Raw genomic sequence first — 18,972 nt, forward strand, 5'->3', positions numbered from 1 at the left:
GAGTCTCCAAGGTGCTCTAAGTGCATTTTGAGGTCATAACTCAGAGCTTGTGAGGGCTATTGATGAACTGTCAAATGCTACAAGATAGTGATGATGAGTCCTAAAATAACCTATCTCATTTTTGAGAGATCACATTTCATTTGGATTCGGCACAATGATCTCGCTCAATGCCAAAACTCATAGTCTGCCTTAGTTCATAGGTGCACCATAGTGTAACTTTGGAACCATTGATCTTGACATCGAATCGATAGCGCCATTAGCTCTGGATGGGTGGGTGAACCCTAGTCACACCCTTGTTCTAGCCATGGAGACCATCCGTCACTTGCGGCCACCCCGTACTGAGGAGTTTCCAAGGTGCACTACGTGCCTTTCGAGGTTGATATTTTGAGGGTCATAACTCAAAGCTGATGAGGGCTATTGATGAATTGTCAAATGCTATAAGATAGCAATAATGATTCCTAGAATAACCTATCTCATTTTTGAGAGATCACATTCCATTTGCATTCGGCACAGCGATCTCACTCAATGCCAAAAATCGCAATGTGCCTTAGTTCATAGGTGCACCACATCATAACTTTGAAATTGTTGATCTTGGCATCAAATAGTTAGTGCCATTAGCTCTAGGTGGGTGGGTGAACCCTAGTCACACTCTTGTTCCAGCCATGGAGACCATCCATCATCTATGGCCACCCTGTACTGAGGAGTCTCTAAGGTGCTCTAAGTGCCTTTTGAGGTCGATATTTTGAGGGCCATAACTTGGAGCTTGTAGGGCTATTGATGAACTATCAAATGCTATAGGATGGTGATTCTAAGGCCTAAAATAACCTATCTCATTTTTGAGAGATCACATTCCATTTGCATTCGGCACAGTGATCTCACTCAATGCCAAAACTCGCAGTGTGCCTCATTTCATAGGTGCACCACAGTGTAACTTTGAAACCACTGATCTTGGAATCAAATCATCAGTGCCATTTTCTCTAGGTGGGTGGGTGAACCCTAGTCACACCCTTGTTCCAACCACAAAGACCATCCATCGTTTGTGGCCACCCCGTATTGAGGAGTCTCTAAGGTGCTCTAAGTGCCTTTCGAGGTCAATCTTTCGAGGGTCATAACTCGGAGCTCGTGAGGGCTATCGATGAACTATTGAATGCTACAGGATGGTAATGTTAAGGCCTAAAATAATCTATCTCATTTTTGAGAGATCACATTCTATTTGCATTTGGCACAGCGATCTCGCTCGATGCCAAAACTCGCAATGTGCCTCAGTTCATAGGTGCACCACAACACGACTTTGAAACCATTGATCTTGGCATTGAATTGTTAGTGCCATTAGCTTTGGGTGGGCAGGTGAACCTTAGTGACACCCTTGTTCTAGCCATGGAGACTATCGATCATCTATGACCAACCCATATGGAGGACTCTCCAAGGTGCTCTAAGTGCATTTTGAGGTCGATATTTCAAGGGTCATAACTCAGAGCTCGTGACGGCTATCAATGAACCGTTGAATGCTACAGGACAGTTATGCTAAGGCCTAAAATAACTCAGAGCTAATGAGGGCTATCAATGAACTATCCAATCAAGTCTCTTAAGTTGAGATATTTTGAAGTTATGTTGAAATTGAAAAGTTGTAGTATGAGGATAGTAACAAAGTGAAGTGCTAGTTATCAAAGATTATGAATCTATGAATGACTTGGTGTTTGGGAATAGAATCCATGGTTGAGTGGAGTCCTTAACTATTCTGAGATTAGATTTGAAGCCAAGAGTTAGTTTCAAGGTTGAAGCTAGAGTTTAAAATCAGATTTGGGGTTATCTGAACCTTGTGTAGGAAGTTAACAAGTGTGTTTATGTCATGATAGCACTTCAAATTATACATTGCGTCCAAATTTGATAATAAAGGTTGTTAAAATTTTATTTATAAATTATTGCATTTGAATGGAATATAAAAAACATAATCAAAATTAATGATATTCCATAAACATGAACAATACACATGATCCACGATAAATTAAACAATACAAGATACTCAATTAATATGTATATCATTGTGCACATAAATGACAAAAATATATATCAAAATACATGTATCCATAGACAAAATTTTACACAAATATATATCAAAGATCATGTATCCATAGACAAAGTATTCAAATATATATCAAAATACATAGATCCATATACAAAATGTGGCTGATCATAGCATCAGAATGTGTATAATATCAATGTTTCTGTATACAATGTGGCATATGCCATCTCAAAATGTCTCATGATGCATCCTACAACAACTATACTATCCTAGGGTGCTGGTGGATGATCAAAATGTAGCCTCTTTGTTGCACTAGGTGGATCGGATGCTTCCTACATAAATAAAAAAAGAAAACCCAAAGTTAGACTACTAAATTTATATGATTCTACGTATCTAACATTGAATTACTCAAATGCATAATGATCTTTTTGTAATGGAGATTTATACTATCAAAATTTTATAATAAATACCTCTCTCATTGACATCCTACCCTGGTCAGGAGTCCTCTCCTATGCCCTTAGCAATGCTGGTACCTCTGATTGTGGGTTGTATATCTTCAAATACATTTGTCAGATGAATCTACAATTTAAACTATAACATTATAATTCATAGCATGCTAAATTTATAACATATTTAATCATGAATTCAAACTACAATTTACTATTTTAGGCTCATCCTTAGGAGTGAGTGGTCGCGTCATCAAATCTACATAACTCTCCCGTCGGACCTCATGTGCACTAGGAGTCTCCTATGAGATACAAAATAGTAGTTGTTGATATCACAGAAATCAGTTTTGAATTTATTTATAAAGATAAGGATAATAAAAAATAAATGATACTTATACATATAATGGGCTCTCAATGTGAATGGAAATCCCTTATGGTCTATGACACGAAATTTGTATAGGCTCATCCCTAGTAGCCATGCCCTATATACAATAAAGAATGTAATTAAATGGGATTACCACAAACATTTTACAAGAATGCATCAATATTTAATCAAATAGAAAGTGCCTAATTACCTTTCCTTTGTCAATGCATGCTGGCTTACCCTCTGCACTTTGTCCCCTCGAGACAGGTGCTACCTGCAAGATAAAAGAAAGATTAGCAACCATATATGCTACAATATCAAATAGAAAAAAAAATGTGAACACAACATAATGTACCATAGATGTCTCAAGGCCAAACAAAATGGTTGAGAGCATGGCATCATCAATCTGTCTGAGCTCCTCCTCGGTCATCAACTAAACATGAATGAAGATCACATACATATAAAAGTCAATATGGCTTAAAAATTAAAATTACTCTATTATAAAGATTAACTTTAAATCGCATATATCATAACAAAAAAGTATATACACGTACGGACACCAAAGTAGTTCATGCCTTTGTATTCCCCTCCTCTCTCGCATAAGGGTCTGTAGCCTCTACATGTGTGTCTGGTGTATCCTTGTCTAATACAAAATGATACTCAAGAAGATCACCTATGGGACCTAGGAAAATATTCTTGCACGTAATGTAAGTGTGAGGCACACAAATGTGTGATGAGCTAGCTGATGATGAATTAGCACCAACATCATCAACACGAGGAGGCAGGGCTGACCTAGCCTAAGATATCATTAGGCTACTCAGCCTATGAATGGCTCTGATGGTCTAAGAGCTAGCCTCTATCATAATATCTAGATACTTCACTCGAGGAGGGAGGAGATATCAGTGGGGGGGACAAAAGTGCTAGCTTTCTTCTGCTAGAAAGAGGGTCTATCTTTAGGAGCTTCTAGTCCTACACCCATGTTGGGCTTCATGCTCCAATAGTTTCAACACAAATTCTACATATAATTTTCTAAGGAAATAAAATGGTATGTTTAAATTGCCATGTGGAGGGATATCAAAGACCATCCACCAATGATCCAAAAAGTTTGCATGTATGACATCATTTGTGGACCATTTAATTGATAGTTTGGATTTTTTTGGGTCAACTGATAAACCCATTTTTGGGTTCGCAAAAAGGCTGGCCAATTTGTCTTTGCTTATGTTAAGGGCCACAACCTCATCGTAATCCAAACCATCATCAAACATCTCATGCATTTCATCACGCAATTAAAGAGCGGCATTTTGTTGGTTTGTAAGAGTTTCAATGTTATCCACTATGGTGTTTAATGTGGATAACATAAGAGCCAATGTAGGTACATTATTATATGTTCTATGCAAACCTCTCAACTCGATGAGATTTTCATTTATCAAATCCTTGATTCAAGGAGGGCTTTGAGGGGATAGAGGATCATTTGGTGGACGGTTTTGTGCGGGTATTGGATCATTTGGTGGGGGGTTACAAGGAATATTATTCCTTGCCTCAGTGTCATCATTCTGATCAGCCATTCCTATTGAATTGCAAAACGTAATATATATTTTTTAAAAACCTTAATTTTAACCTTTTTTTTCAAAAAAAACCTAGATTCAACTAAAACAAACAAAATCATCCTAAAATCTATTGAATTTAAGTGAAAAATGAGTTGGAAAAGAAAAAAAACATGCCTTAATATTTGATATTCGATATTCGATCGTATATCCGATTGACCTTGCTAAAAATTGGCCCCAAATAACATAATAATGGGCCCGTGAATCTGTGATTTTTATTTTATGTTGTGTGCAGGTATCAGATATCCAATATAATATCGAATATCTGATATAACATCGAATATTCGATATGCAATATTATATATAAATGCTACCATATAATATCTTACATTTTATAATTATATTATATTTTATATATAATATATTACAATATATTATATTTTATATTGTATTATATTATATTTAATATTTTTTTAATTATATTTTATATATATTATATTACATTACTATATATTATAATATAAAATGTTATATTATATTATTATTATATTATATTATTATAATTTATAATATATTATACTTTATTATTATATATTATATTATAATATATTACTTTATTATTATTATATTATATTATATATATATTATATTACATTACTATATATTATAATATAATAATAATAATATATCATAGTATAATAATTATTATTATAATAATATTATATTAAATAATATATTATACTATTTTAATATAATATAATATAATAATATTATAGTATAGTATAATTATTATTATTATTATATTGTTATAATATTATTTCGCTAATTATTGGATATCCGATAAGGCTTGGCCTTACCTTCCAGGTTTGGTACCTGGATAGGTGAAAAAAGTCAGACCAGATTTTCAAGTGCTTTTAGACGTCTTCAAACTCAACTTTTTTCACATTGCCACTTTTTGGCACACCATGATCCTGCACATACCTGTGATGTAAACCATTTTTCATACAAAATGATCAATAATAAGCTAGGGTAAACTAGTTTTCAAAAATGAATTTTATGAATCAATAGTCATGAAAAAATGCAAATCATTTATAAAATATGTTAAATCATTAATATGAATCAATAGTAACAATAAGAATGTAATCTAAATCATATCTCTCATCAAATATAAGATATCATAAATCATATAAGCTACTAGAATGGCCATAAGAAATCTTTCCCAATAAGATATGAATCATTAATCAAGAAGAAATAGTATAAATCATTCCTCATAAGAATTGTGTATGGTGAATCAATAATGATAATGATAGAAGTTAGATAATGTAAAAAAATTCTTATCAGATATTAATGTAAATGAATAATCAATGAGAAGTGAGGTAGTGCATGTAAATCATTCCTGATATGAATCAATAATCAAGAAGACATAGTGTAAATTCTTCCTCATAAATTTTGAGTCAATGTGAATCAATAATCATAAGAAAAGTGTTGATTGAAGTGATAACTGAGTGTAGATCATACTATGCTAAGCTACTTTAGAAAATGATATCTTTTTCAGTGCGTAGCTAGAGAAGCTTCATAAATAAAGTGAAGAGAATAGTAGAACGTACATTAATTTAGGTATTCTCATTATCTTCAAGGTGATATTCATGCATAATCCATTCTGCTTTCTAGCCATGAGGGGCTCTCCCAGTGTAGAAGACTAAGGTCCTTCTCATTCCAATCCTCTTGAAATTCATATAAATGGCCTTATCATGGCCAGTTGCCTTCCAAAACCCTACAGTTGTTGCTCTATTTGTCCAGGTGCCTATTGGGTACTTCTTGTCTTTATGATTGAAAAAGTACCACTCATTTTGTGGAGAAGAACCTATCTTGCATCTCTCTAGTTCATTTCAAAATAACAATTAGGGGAAAAAGTCACAAGGATAACAAGTCTTAAAGAAAATTCTATTAAGAAGAAATCAATCCATACCATGGAGGTCCCAAGGTTCAAGCTTGTTAAGATCAACATCTCTAATAACATCAAGGTCAATGATCTCAATTTTTCTTCAAATAATTGTATAAAAGTTCTTCATTCATTAGATGAAACTTGAACCCTAGTGGTATGCATGAGGATTTCCCATTTGTTGATAAACCCATCCCTCTAGTACAAGAAAACATACATATGTACATCAATCATACACTTTATTTCACCTCCAAGAGTCATAAAAATTAGCAATACCAAGAAGGAAAAGAGAAGAATCAATAAGTCCATTCATATGGTAGAAGAACATATATATCATCTTCTCAAACTACTTAGTGTTCTTTTTTCAAAAGTCCTACCATGAAAAAAAAATAAAAAATTCTCAGAACTATTTTGAAATGAACAATATAAGTTCATCTTGCTTATCTTGGTCTAATGGAGTATGATACAAAATATCCTAAAATATAATTCAAGATATCAAAAGTATCATGAAATATAATCCAAAAGATATTGAAATATATTCTAAATATCATGAAATATGATCCAAAATCCTCAATATTTTGAGGAATTATCTAAATATATATACCAATTGAAGTTATCATGGATAGTAAAAATGTCATATTAGGATCTACTATGTTTGGTGGTGCCTACACCCAGCTCTACTACAAGAGTTAGGTAGCCCACATACTAGTAGACCACCAGACACACCAGGATGTTGTAATATTATATATATATATATATATATATATATATATATATATATATATATATATATATATATATATATATATATATATATATATATATATATATATATATATATATATATATATATATAATGATACATCAAGAAAATAGAGCTTGATTGCATAATAAGATTATAGTTCTAAAGCAGTCCCCAGAAGGACAAGCCTCTTCCAAGCCAACATAAAGACCTTGGAACATGTGTTATACAAAAAATGGTTACTCACAGACACTAGATGCGTGAAAGAAACACAACCATGGGCCTGAAGATGAAAAACTAAAATCAATTCCCAAACACAAAATTATACAAGTTTGAATCTTTCTTCTACATAATTCCATGCCCATGTTTCTGATCCTACAAATTAATATCAAAACCAATTCCACTATCCCCAAATTCAGGCTCATATCTAATCAATACTTAAACCCAAACTCAACCCCTACAAATACAAACATCTCAACTCTACAAAACATGAAATCTACTTATAAATCTTGATGACTACCTACAAAGTTTTAGTTTTCTCAACTCTGTACACTTTGAATAGATCAGATCAGCATGTGGGTATTAACCAAAAGTGGTGAATTTGAGCTCCTCCCTCTAGATTCTCTATATCAAGAAACCCAATCAATCTGAATCCACCTAGTCAACAATAGAGTGGAGTCTTTTAGACCTTTCTGAAGAAGAAAAAAGGCCAAAAGACTACAAGATCAGCACATGAAGGTTGCAAGGTGTTGCAGATTGTATAGAAAAAATGAATGTTATAAAAAGCTAGCACATTTGAAAATGAAAATAGAGCTATTAAAACTAATGATTGCAAGATTTAGATTTTTAGAAGATGAATGATTGAGATAATAAAATTACTGTTAGGTTGCCATAACTACTTTAGGACTTGTTGAATCAATATTTGAGATCACTTTGTAACATCGCTCACAAAGTGGGTGATGATCCACAAATGAGCTAAGTACTTGAGAGTAGATCCAACATCTTTTGCATTTGGCACCATCTGCATGAGATACCCCAATCCACAATTCACCTACTCTTGGGGAAGAATATATTCTAGTGTAAGCTACACCAGTACTAGATGTGTGTTCCATTGAAGCTAGAACTTTAACTTGAGAAGTTATAAAAATCCTATGTAACTTGTTTGTGTCATCACCTCACATAAACATCTCATGGAATCTTCGAAGAAGGTTTACATTAGAGCTACATAAATAAACCTTAGCATCTAAACTTGCACCTATTAGCCTTGCACCTCTGGCCATCTCCAAGACTTTTTTTACTTTTTTTCTCATCTCAAGGACTTTCCCCCAGTACTCAACATAAAGTTTCATCAACATTAGCCATTCATCATTAATCCTTGGCCATTGTGCTTCAGAAAAAAACTCTAATGCTGAGCCATCTTCCTTGAAATGTGTAAATGTCATATGTTGCCATGCATCCTTGGCCATGTGAGGTAGAATTGGAGCTATAGCCCACACAATGCAAAGTAGATGAGCTGCATCAATATTTTGACAACTCCTCCTTGTTTGGATGTTTCTACCACCAACATAAAGCTGATCTTTGGCAACATCAAAGTAAACATTTGATAAGTCTACACTTGCAAAACATTGAATAGTTTGGGAAATCTTATAGAACTGATAGCTCCCATAGCTTTGTTTGATGTTGTTGATAACATTGGCTATATGGTATAGTGCATACTTATCAATCATTGGAAGATCATTATAAACAAGAGAATTTTCTAGCTTCCAATCATGAAGATTTGAAAGAAGATATCTCAATGTTCCATGCAATTTTTTGTATATATCAAACATTTTCTTGACGATTTGTGGACCAATCATTACATCACCAAAATAATCCACACTTGAAACCCAAAGTCTTAGGACATCAGCTCCATACCTAGGAGCCTCCTTTTGATTCTTGCCACCTTCAATTACAACTTGCAGATCTATCCCTTTTCCTAGTTATTTACTCATTTTCAGACCCCTCTCATCCAAGACAAACCCATGAGTTAGAATGCACTTGTATCGTGCCTATCCTCTAGTGGCTATGCTAGTTAACAGGGAGCTTTGAAACCACCCTCTATGTATGGTTCCTGTCCTAAATGATTTCCTTTGAGCATCAACAGTTTTCTTGGAAAAAAAATTTCATAAATGTGTTGTAACTCCTTAAACTAGATTCATTATGGCTACTGAGCAAAAACTTGCTATCATTAGTGGTTTGAATGCCTAAGCATGTGGTTAGACAACTTGGTTGCTTCAAAAGACCTATTTAAGGATATTCATCATCAAAATCTAGTTTTTCATTGCCCAAAATACTTAGATGTCATAGGGAAAATGATACTGCCTAATAGATTTTTCTTTTCTGGCAAGTTCTTTGTTCAGAAGATACATAACCCTATACATTTTTTCTTTGATGCTTAATTTGTATGATGTTTCAGTCGATTCTAAAATCTTCTCCAATTTTTTGGGTTTGGATAGGTCATTGTTATGTATGGAAAAAATAAAATATAGTTTGCTTGGCCCTTTGTCATTGTTGTCAAAGTTCAATGTCCTAATTTTTGGTTCTTGCAATGGTCTTGGTTAGTTCATCATCATGACCTTTGTGAGTTGACAGTTAGTTTTGAGGGTCTCTGAGGTGGACTTTCTATTTATAGTAAGTCTATTTTGGGTAATTGCTATATTTGCCAGTACAGTGCTAGCATTGGCAGTTGGTTGCCATCTACACATGGTTGATGTATTTAATTGATGGAGTTCATATTTTTTAAATTATTGATGAGGCTTGATTATTATAAAGTACTTCATGTTACTTTGGGTTATAATTTGGTGTTGTGAAGTTGAAGCTTGTTAAGTGAGTAGTATAAAGAGGAAGCCAAGTTGCACAATTCAATTATAAATAATAAATGACTCTAATTGCGAGGAATTGATATCCAATTGTCTATTGCATTTTAATTATCTTTTTTTAGGATTAGTGTTGAGTTTGTGAATTCAATCCATTGCTGAAGTATAATGGAATTAGAGTGAGATTTTGGTGCTTTCTCTTATTGTGGCTGAGAAGCAATTGATTTTTGATGAATTTGGTGATTGGGAATTTGAGTTGTACCATTAATCTACTACTGAGGTAAAGCAGGTCAAACTTAGTTTTGAAAAATCTGAACTGTAGTGTCTTCCCTTCTGTATTTGTTGTTGCTAGGAAGACTTACTCAACTAAGATTGAATTTTAATTTAATTTGCAATCAAGGAGCTCCTAATCTGCATTTGAATGCCCAAGTGTCATGACCCCTCCTAAAGAGAATCCTATAATTATGGGATAAAATATAATAATAATTCATATACTATTCCTAAAGAAATAATATTGATAAACTATAAATATGTATGATCTATTTTACTTAATTATTTATATTATTTATATGAATATAATGAAATTATTATTCATAATAATAATATCAATATATATAAGGAATAAACATTATAATTACAATGTAAATCAATAAGACGATAATATAACTAACTATTATCACATTGATAACTAAAGGTAATGAATTGATTAATTAATTTAATATAGCAACATTCTACATTATGATCTAATAATATAGCTAATATAATCAATTAATATAACATAATATCATGTCCCCACATTTATAAGATTTAGTAATTAAATGAATAATAAAATAAATTATAATATAATTTATTATTGTCTATTATAAATATATAATATTAAAAAATGATAGTACAATATAAATATACAAATATTATAATAAATAAAGTAAATATATGTGATATATGTATATATATTGATATATCTCAAATATGTATAATAATATATCATTATTTAATATAAATAATACAATATATAATCATTAAAAATAATATGTAATTAATATTTTATGAATGTATATATTATTATCATGTAATAAATATATCTATTCTAATATTAGATTATAATAATACATGTTATCGATATAAGATATTAATTATATATCATTGTTATCAATCTATATATCAATATATATTTTGACAAACATTCATTCTTACTAATATATTCAATATTTCTCCAACCAACTAATCTTACTCTAATAATTAATAATCATATTTGTCTAAAAGGTGTGACTTGTAGAGGTCTTGATGACCTATTTATACGCAGTCTCCAAATGGTCTCAAAAGGAAAAAAAAGAGAGGAAAAAAACATAATGAGGAGGAAAAAAAAGGCAATATTCAAATTGGGGAGGTACCATGAACTAACAACACAACAGTCAGAGGGAAGGAGATCACGACGAATCATTTAAAGACCACATAATAGTCATGAGATTGGGAAGCATATATGCACGAATACTATTTGGATTGTATAGCTACATATCGTAATGGTTTATCAAGGTTTCAATTACTTGTTTATTGGGAAGTAGATTGTATCATGCATTCAGGGACATGAGTTTGTGCATTGAACAAATGATGGCATGTATTATTTGTTCACAGAGAGCAAAAGAAAGAAAATTGTAAAAAAATGAATGACCTAAAAAAGGGTCATTACAATTGGTATTAGAGCAGGAATCCTGCCAACCTGTGAAGAATTATTTATGCAAATCAATCAGAAGGAAGATACTATGGGTATCACAGATTGCAAGAAGATAGTATATGTATTCATGGTGAAGAAGAATAGAAAGTAGATGCGGTCAACATGATATTCATAATAGGAAATTTTACAAGATATTAGTAAGGACGGTATATTGTTTGGGCCACTATAAACATTGGGTTATATAGATTAGTGTTTTTAAACTCTATATCAATTCTGAAGGACTTATTCATCATTTAAAAATGGACATGGAAAAGGAAAGTATAAAACCTAATTTATTTACATATAGTCTTCTGCTACATGATAAGGGTTTTGTGGGTGATGTTTTTGTCATGGAACAAATTCTTGAGACTATGAAAGCAGAAGGTATACAGACATACCACTCTGCAAGTCTGGTTGCAGTTGCAAGAAGTTATATCCGTGCTAGGTATTTGGAAAAGGAAGAAGCTTTCATAAGAAATCTGGAAGATAATACAGTCAAAGGTTGGGGCTATCATCTGAAAGTTCTTTTATATGTAGATATTGGTAAACCAAGTGAGGTAGAAAGAGTTTGGAATGCAATTAATTCTCTTCCTCAGATTTCAAGTTCTTACTATATTGCTGGGATCCATTCTTGGGCAAGGCTGGGTGAAATTGAGAAGGTAGAAAGTACGTTTGAGAAAATACAAGGTGCATGTTCAATGATTCTATTTATGGCAGACATGACTAGTACCACAGTTTATGAAGATTTTTTTTTTAGTACACTCTTCTTGAAACATTGACATACCAGGCAAAATAGGGATATGAAAGATTGTCTTATCTACCGCTGGTTTATTAAAGATATATACAACTGAGGCAACTATTTGTAAAAGCTTCAATCATGTCAAGCTATGTAGGTCCCCAGTTTCTATTCTTGAATTCTTCTCAGTCTGCATTCAACACAAGCAAACACATGGATTGTTCCATCCATTTCCCACAAGTTGGCCATGATAACAATGTTGGTGAAATAAGGTTGCATATGGATTGAATCCAATATAGATCAGGACGGATGGGCTTTGCAACTCTTTGCTTGGCCAGTTAGGAAGTTCAATTCCACCCTCCATTTTGAACTAAATAACACAAGGAAAGGCTAAAGCTGTAGCCCCATGAATATCTGAATGCAGACAAAACATGACAAGGTGATGGTGTAGCGGAATCAAAAACACCTAATGACAAATGTTGAAAGCAAGAACATGAATGCCATAAAGTTACTCATTATTTGTCCACTAGATACACAAAGGTTTTCTTAGAAATATAAGAATTGGAGCCCTGCATAAATCTGCCCATGAATAAGAAAATGGATATGACCTACTACAAATAGTGTAAGGTATGAGGTGGAAATCTGATATTGTAAATTCCATTCGCTGTAAAGTATTCTTACATAAAGACAATATTCTGAAGATGATTTCTGATTACCAAATATATCTCAAGCAATCCAAATGGATCATAAGATTTGAAATGGATTGAAGTCATGACTAAAAAAATTAGAACCAAGATATTCAAAGGGTGCCCTAATATTAAAGGAAATCCATGTTGGCACAAATTCATAGCTTCAAACCGCAGCCGCTGGAAGGTGGAATGATGTTACAAAGGTGAAAATGATGCTCAAGGACAAAAAGAGCACAAGATGTAGCTGGATTGAGATTAGGAACAAGATTCATGCTTTTGTAGTGGCGAAAGATCATAGACCCATTCGGTGGAGGTCATCAAAAAATATATATCCAATAAACAAAATACAAAATCTCAAATTGGACATGATTTGACTTAGCCATCACAAAGGGTTATTATGCGAGTACAAGGGGGATCCTACAAAGTCATACGTGCTTTACAAGTCTGTGGAAACTATGGGAAATGAATAAGATAAGAATAGAGAAGAGGACATGACCCTAGGAACCAATATATACAACGAGAGCTCATTTCTTTCAAAGAAACTCAGCCACACGACAAGGCAAAGAAAGTCTTATTTGCAAAATCCTAAAGTGGTAAGTATGGCATAAGGATGTTAATGTGGAATATGAGAGGGAAATTATTAAACAAAATTCACATCATCACCCTATCACACGAGGCATGAGGTAAGTTATATATTTGCTTTATATTTTTATTTTGAAAAAAAGTTATTAATATGAAATGTTGCAATGAAGTCTATATAACACAAGGAAATACACAAAAGCAAAGATTCTATTAAGACATATGCATCTTTGAGGTAAGTAGAAGAAGTTAATCTTTCTTTTAATTTCATATTTTCTTATTACAAGAGGAATTCTTTTTTTTTTTTGAAATTATGAAAATATTTTTTATCATTTCTTAAATGAGCTTTCCAAAATGGGAAGGCCTATCTAGGAAGGTTTCCAAATTTGCGAAATAGTAAAGGAAGAAATTGAGTTTGCCCAAATTAGAAAAGAGGTCAAATTAAATTCTTATCTCATTTTTGGCATGTTATTACTTATAAATACATTAGGTTATTAATAATTAATATTAATGTATATCTTTGAGGTAAAGTTGTTTACATGATGAATGAAATAAATGGTAATTATTACTATTTGTTTACTCTAAATTTAGAATATCTATAATGACTTCTTTAAAAGTGATAGCAATATGTGTTTATGAATGTTAATTATTTTGAAGATATAAATCTTGCAATATATATGATTCGAATAAATATTTTATCTTCAAAATCATTTACAATTGAAGATACATAATCAAATGTTTATACTATTTGGAGGAGGTATTGAAATATTTTCATCATATATGATATCCACCATGGAATATAGGAAGAAAAGGAATTAAAATGGTAAAATCTTGCGAAGAAAGAGTCATCTTGATACATGGAGAGTACCTTTTTGGAAGGTAACTTATAAAGGATAACTTTATTTTTCCTAAGGATGACATTAGAAACATATTCCAATTATAGTACATTGGAGTCTATTTCTCATCCACATTATGATCTCTTAAGATAGGGAGTGGGTGGAGGGAGAGGCAGAGTAAATTTGAGCACCTAACGAATATCCTCTAGGGAACCGCTTGTAGCTTGTTTCACGCACCCTTTGCACCGTCAATCTACCATCTCAAGATGATCATAATAAGGAGAGAGAAATATTCTTGTTCATTAGATGAACATTCATTTTATCATCCACATTATGATCTCTTAAGATAGGGAGTGGGTGGAGGGAGAGGCGGAGTAAATTCTAGCACCTAACGGATATCCTCCAGGGAACCGCTTGTAGCTTGCTTCATGCGCCCTTTGTACCGTCAATCTACCATCTCAAGATGATCATAATAAGGAGAGAGAAATATTCCTATTCATTAGATTAACATTCACTTTATCATCCACATTATGATCTCTTAAGATAGGGAGTGGGTGGAGCGAGAGGCGGAGTAAATTCAAGCACTTGACAGATATCCTCCAGGGAACTGCTTGTAGCTTGTTTCACGCACCCTTTGCACCGTCAATCTACCATCTCAAGATGATCATAATAAGGAGAGAGAAAGATTCTTGTGCCAAATAATTATGTTCATTAGATTAATCTTCTCATCCACATTATGATATCCTAAGGTAGGGAGTGGGTGGAGGGAGATGCAGAGTAAATTCGAGCACATGATGGATATCCTCCAGGGAACCACTTCTAGCTTGTTTCATGTGCCCTCTACACTGTAAATCTACCATCTTATGGTGATCTTAATAAGGAGGGAACGAATCACCATGAGACTCATCTTTCTTTGGAGCTATTATATGCTAATAATTATTTGTGTGTGCAGGATCCATGATCAAAAGGCGTATTGGGGGAAGTATATTTTAAAACCTTCCCTTTACTCTACTTCATTGTAAAAAGTTATAAAGAATGTATGATGTGTCTGCCTCGTGTATGCTTCATGTCTACTTTGTGCCTTCATGCATCAATGTGTATGCTTCGTGTCTACTTTGTGCCTTCATGCATCAATGTGTATGCTTCGTGTTTTCTTTGTGTCTTCATACATTCATATGTATACTTTGCATTCCAATGCATACTACATGTGTGGATCTTTTATTGAATAGAATGAAGCACTCTTACAAGTAAAAATTTGAATGGGATCTAGTAGTCAATTCTGTTATATAAGGTGAAACAAATATGAAAATATTTATTGCTTGAGGACAAGCAAATTCAAGAGGGGCGGACTTGTCATGACCCCTCCTAAAGAGAATCCTATAATTATGGGATAAAATATAATAATAATTCATATACTATTCCTAAAGAAATGATATTGATAAACTATAAATATTTATGATCTATTTTACTTAATTATTTATATTATTTATATTATTTATAGAATATAATGAAATTATTATTCATAATAATAATATCAATATATATAACGAATAAATATTATAATTACTGTAGACACCTAAATTTGATGACACCACTTTGGTAATCCTATTTAGTTATCTCTAAAGGCATCATTAATTAAATTCTTATTTAATTAATCCTTTGCCATCCCCTAGCTGATTAATTTAATTAATCATCTATAGTCCTAATTGATAAATCAAATAATCTATTATTTATCAATTAAATCCTTTTCTTCTATCTAATTCCAAAAATCCCCATTTATTAAATAAATCCATTTGATAAATAAAATCCTCAAATCAAAAAACCCCTAACTTATCCCTAATCCTTCATTTAGCCTAATCCACCCCATCCACCCATACTAACCTAGCTTAGCCACTAAATCACCCACCCTCATTAATGCCATCCACTTGGACATCTCTAACATTCCTAATCTAATCCTAAACCCAAGCTTAATCCACCCCCTAATGTTGTCAGATTCCCTAAACAAGTTTAAGACTTTCCTAAACCAAACCAAAGTCTCCCCTCAAAAATCCCAACCACCAAGTCATGAGTGCTCTTACAAACCATAAAAGACTCTTACAAGCCCACTCATGACTCTTACATCCATCTTCAACACTCTTCCCTCTTCCACACTCATTCCTCTTACATCTCTCTTACATACTCAACCCCACTCATCATGCCTTTAACCAACCCTTTACCCTATCCTCTCACACTCATCCTCCTTGTGACAAGTGTCACCTTCCCATTGGTGCTAAACAAGCACAATCCATGTGCTCTCCTTTGAGTGTATCCTAGCCCTCCTTAAGCCTTCATCTCTCCTTGCATCTTAGCCCTCCATCCCTCAAGCTCTTGACCTATAAATTGAATCCCCTCCCAAGCCATTTCAATAACAATCTTTGAGCTAAAGTTATCATGCCCTTTTGAGAGCCAAAATCCATACTCATACCCTTATAATTCCAAATTGAGAGCTCACAAAGCTACCAATTTGCCATTTACCCATCTCCATTGAATCCATTTGAGCATTTGAGCATACATCCCCAATCTACACATAGACACATCTCAAAAACGAGAGAACAATCTCATTGAGAGAGCTTATCCATGGCTCACATTCTCATTTGAGTTTGTCTTCTCTTTGTCTCTCTTATATGTTATGTTAGTTTAATGTGTAAATGCTTTTATTGAATTAGTATTTCTAGCATATTAGATTAGTCTATACAATTACAATGTAAATCAATAAGACGATAATATAACTAACTATTATCACATTGATAACTAAAGGTAATGAATTGATTAATTAATTTAATATAGCAACGTTCTACATTATGATCTAATAATATAGTTAATATAATCAATTAATATAAGATAATATCATGTCCCCACATTTATAAGATTTAGCAATTAAATGAATAATAAAATAAATTATAATATAATTTATTATTGTCTATTATAAATATATAATATGAAAAAATGATAGTACAATATAAATATACAAATATTATAATAAATAAAGTAAATATAGGTGATATATGTATATATATTGATATATCTCAAATATGTATAATAATATATCATTATTTAATATAAATAATACAATATATAATCATTAAAAATAATATGTAATCAATATTGTATGAATGTATATATTATTATTGTGTAATAAATATATCTATTCTAATATTAGATTATAATAATACATGTTATCGATATAAGATATTAATTATATATCATTGTTATCAATCTATATATCAATATATATTTTGACAAACATTCATTCTTACTAATATATTCAATATTTCTCCAACCAACTAATCTTACCCTAATAAATAATAATCATATTTGTCTAAAAGGTGTGACTTGTAGAGGTCTTGATGACCTATTTATACGCAGTCTCCAAATGGTCTCAAAAGGGAAAAAAAGAGAGGAAAAAAACATAATGAGGAGGAAAAAAAAGGCAATATTCAAATTGGGGAGGTACCATGAACTAACAACACAACAGTCAGAGGGAAGGAGATCACGATGAATCATTTAGAGACCACATAATAGTCATGAGATTGGGACGCATATATGCATGAATACTATTTGCATTGTATAGATACATATCGTAATGGTTTATCAAGGTTTCAATTACTTGTTTATTGGGAAGTAGATTGTATCATGCATTCAAGGACATGAGTTTATGCATTGAACAAATGATGGCATGTATTATTTGTTCACAAAGAGAAAAAGAAAGAAAATCGTAAAAAAATGAATGACCTAAAAAAGGGTCATTACACCAAGTCTAAGGTCTTTGGGGTATTGGTTTTCTCTGCATATTTGGGTGATCTATAATTGACAAATTTAGACATTGTGTCTTCTATTGGAGCCATTATCACGTTTACAACTAGGCAGCAATTTCCCTCTGTATTGGACACATAGTTATTCTATGCTTGGGGCGATCACCTTAATGAATCAACTTTGTAGAAATAGAGCAATTGTTGACTAATATCAAAGGTAGAAATTCATGTTTTTCTAGGGCTGAGATCAAGTTTACAAACCTGTATTCCAATATTAAGGGCTTGTGTTTAGTTTTTGGAGTCCACATTGAAGGATTAAGGGGCCACGCTACACATTCTAGGGGCTACAATTCAGATTAGGATGTAGCGAATTCTTGAAGTCTTCCTGCATGGATACTTGAAGGAAATATTAGGGCTTGCACTGCTTGTGAGGGAGCCATGCAGAGACAAGGAGTTGTGGCTGGGTGGTTCCTTGCATCATTTGTGCCACAAACTCTGCATATTAATATGCAGGTTCCTATTTGTAATTCAGGATAAGTTGAATTAGCGAGGCTACTTGTATATTTATAGTGATGTTTTCCTAGTGGGATTTGTAATGGGCATAGAATATTGGGTATTACCTTCTGAAATAGCATTATGGATGGTATTTCTAAACAAAAGTTATCCTGGCTTTATATCTTCTCATTCTCCTCAAGATGTGCGACCTTTGGGATG

This window comes from Cupressus sempervirens, chromosome 6, assembly GCF_028749045.1.
Source record: "Cupressus sempervirens isolate cs-2001-9-10 chromosome 6, ASM2874904v1, whole genome shotgun sequence".
NCBI lineage: Eukaryota > Viridiplantae > Streptophyta > Pinopsida > Cupressales > Cupressaceae > Cupressus > Cupressus sempervirens.